Source organism: Vombatus ursinus, unplaced genomic scaffold, assembly GCF_900497805.2.
Source record: "Vombatus ursinus unplaced genomic scaffold, bare-nosed wombat genome assembly UNPS02015152.1, whole genome shotgun sequence".
Classification (NCBI taxonomy): Eukaryota; Metazoa; Chordata; class Mammalia; order Diprotodontia; family Vombatidae; genus Vombatus; species Vombatus ursinus.
Window position 1 is genome coordinate 3,796,811 of NW_020954930.1, and position 3,814 is coordinate 3,800,624.

A 3,814-nucleotide genomic window follows, 5' to 3' on the forward strand; every position below is an offset into this window, starting at 1 on the left:
GACATTGCAGAGGCCTCCCTTCTACCTCTGCTCTGAGGCTTGTAACCAACTACCAGTATTGCTCTATAACTCCATTCACCAGCCTTGCAACTGCCCAAACCAAAACTCCCTTCCCTGTTAGAATATAAAGTCCTGTAGGGTAAATTTATTTCCTCAATCCCTGGTATATAATAAGCACTTAATAAAGGTTTTTTTTTTCCATTCATTCATTTGTAAACCTTAAAACATTATAGAAACTTGAAGAATGGCTTTTGGTTTTGTTTAATGATGGGGGGGGAAGCAAGATGATCTTTACTTAATAATTAGTAGGCAGTATGATGTAGGCGAAAGATGACTGGATATGAAGTCAGAGTACTTGAGGAGGAATCCTGGCTCTGATACTTGCTAAGACACCCACTAGGTTTCAGTTGGACTTGGAGCCAGGAAGACCTGACTTCAATTCCTGTCTTAGATGTATACTAGACATATACTGTGGCCTTTGGCCAGTGACTTAACATCTCCCAGCCTCAGTGGCCTTCTGTATAAAATGGGGGTAATAAGAGCATCCACCCCACAGGGTTATTGTGAGAATTCAATGAGATAACTTATCTGTCAGGAGTTTTTCAAACATCCAAGTGCTATGTAAATGTTAGCTCTTATTATTACTTCAGTTTTCTCTGTAAAATGAGAAGTTTGAATTAATGATGCCTAAATTTCCATCCACCTCAAAATCCTATAAAATGCTCTCTCATCTTAGAAGATTTTGTGTGTCCTGGTTGTTCCTCCCTGAAGGATTTGGAGTGGGGGCGGAGGGGGCGGAATTAGGAAGAAGGGAACTGTTACATCAGCTAATCAGCAAAGAACTGGTCACCTTTCCCCAATCTCTGGTAGTAGAGAGAAGGAAAAGCAAAATAAAACACCAAAAAAACAAAAAACCAGCAGAAAGTTGGGGAGAAAAAACACCCTTACCATATTGCCACATACTCTGGATTTTTCTTGGCCCACCAATTTTTTTCTTTCTTTCTTTCTTCCTTTTATTTATTTTTAGTTTTCAACATTCACTTTTATAAGATTGAGTTCCAAATTTTCCCCCCTCTCCCCTCTCCCCTCCCCAAGATGACATGCAATTGTCCCATCAAATTTTGAGGGAAAAAAATAATCCTCTGCTTCCCTACAAAAAAACCAACCCTACTCCTTTATTTTCTTGCTTTAAAGCAGACATTCTACTGCCTTCAGATGGCTCTCAAAATGGAAAAAAGCACTTTGTCCTTGTAGGGGGAGACAATGAGTTAACTTAAAGGAAGAGTTTAGAGCCAGGGAGTAATCAGAGCTGAGCATTAGGAAAATTGATCTCACAGCAGGGGGTCAGATGGATTGGAGTAGCCTAGGAAGCCAAGGTGTTTCTACCTCTAATGCAGCAGCCTTCTCTTAAGTGCTACTGAGAGAACATTTCTGAATGTTGGGGGGCTGGGGGGAATCCATCCATCCAGCATTTTCAAGTCCCTGGCATGAGCTCAAGGACTGTCTATCTCCTTTTCTGGGAAGCTTTCTGAGGCAATCCCCTCCTCCCAAGTTCAGTAGACCCAAGGGATGTACGCAACCAGTCAAAACCCCATATCTGTAGAGGAGACAAGGGACAGTTAGATCTTCCTCAGGTCTCCTGGGATAGAGAAAGATGACATTGTCAGCTGATTAAGTTATCTTTTTAAGTTCCCCATGGAGCAGGAAGAGGGACAAGTTACCTTGTTCCAGGAGCCAAATGTGCATCCTCCTGTTCTTGGTGGAGGGAAGGTCCAGTCTTGATGAGTTGGGGCTAGTTTCCCCATCTGTAAAATTGGGGGTGAGGGGAAGTGGACTGGATGACCTCTAAGGTCCCGCTGAGCTCTAACTTCCTTATATCCTATATTCCAGTGATTACAATGATTAGTCTTGGACCTGAAGAAGAGATGAAAAAAAATGCATCTCTTTCCTTTTTCTGGAACATTGGAGAGGAGAACTGTGCTTCGGAAGGCTGCATGCATTATCTGCTGTAATTGCTGTATCATTCATTGGTTTGAGGTTTTTTGGTCACAAGAAAAGGCTAGGGAGGGGCAGCTAGGTGGCACAGTGGATAGAGCACTGGCCTTGAAGTCAGGAGGACCTGAGTTCAAATCCGGCCTCAGACCAACACTTGACACTTACTAGCTGTGTGACCCTTGGCAAATCACTTAACCCCAATTGCCTAAAAACTAAAAAAAAAAAAAAAAGAGAGAGAGAGAGAGAAGGCTAGGGGGAAGATGAGAAGGAGGGATATAAACAGGAAGCATCAAACTTTTAATCCATCCATATGAAAACAACCAAAATTGAAATACATTTTATATTCCAAGGTCTCTTTCCAGATTTAATATTCTATGTCTGGTTAAAACAGAAGAGACCTATGGGAATGGGACATACAATATGGACAGTGAGTAGGAAGAAGGAAGACTATAGATGTTGAGTACATTGTCTGCTGTTGCTTTGTCCTTGGTTTTAATTGTTTTTCTTTGACACAAGTGAAGGTTCACCTGAGGAGAAGACCAGAGGGAAGGGGACAGGTCAGTCAGTCAGTAAATATTTATTAAGTACCTACTATATGCCAGGCACTATGCTAAGCAATTAGGATACAAAGAAAGACAAAAGACAGTCTGAGCACTCAGGGAGCTCAGTCTAATGGGAGAGACGACATGTAAACAGCTTTGTCCAAACAAGCCATACACAGGATAAATCGGAAATAAGCGACAGAAGGGAGGTACTAGAATTAAGGGGGTTGGGGAAAGGATTGGAATAGCAAAAGGAAAAGGCATAAATCAAATTCTGAAAAAAAAATAATCACATGTTCCAAAATCCATGCCGGATTTAATATTCTGTGCATTCAATGATCTGGCTGAAAGAGATGGGACCTAGAGAAATGGGATACTGTCTGGCCAGGGAGGGGGCAAAAGAACAAGGGAGAGGAAGAGGGAAAGGTAAAAGGGATCCAAAAGTAAACCTGGACTACTTCAAACCTTTTTATTCTATCTTGGCACCAGCTTTGTCTAGCAAAGGACAAAGAACAAGTTTTGCAGAGTATTTACCATTTGCGGGGAAAGATGAATTTAGCCTGTCTGAATGGGCCAGCCTAGCTATTTAGGAGAAACAGGCGACGGATTGAATTTTTCCCTTTTTCCTCTCTCAACTGTGAATACTGCAGGGGGGAAAAAAGATCCAGGCAGCCTTGAATCTGCAGAATGAAAGGAATGCTACCTCTTTTTCTCAGTAGGTGGCATCAAAACTTAGCATTTCAGAAAAGAAAAGTGACTCCTCCCTGATACATTCTAGAAAGATCTCAGCAGCTTTATCATTTTCAGACTATTTCTCTATACTTAAAACTATTTTCCATTTCTGATCAATTCAGTAGAGTGACATTCCAATCACTAAGAATATGTGGATGGTCATCATCCATTCATATCACCATTTATTAAGCACCCACAGGGCTTAGAGCCCTGTGCTTGGGTCAGAGCAGGGCCTCTTTACCTTTTTATTTCTTCTTTTTTTTGTCCTGGACTCTTGGGGCTGTGCGGTGAAACCTATGGACCCTCTCTCAGTATAATTTTAAAATGTAAAAATAAATAAATAGGATTACAAAAGAAACCAATTATATTGAAATATAGCTATCAAAATATATTTCTTTAAAGAGTTCAGTGATCCCAGATTAAGAACCCTTGGTGCAGAGGGAGATAGCAAATTTAAGACTGGGTCCCTTAAACTCAAAGCCTAATGGGGCTGGTTGGGAGAGAGAGAGAGAGAGAGAGAGAGAGAGAGAGAGAGAGAGAGAGAG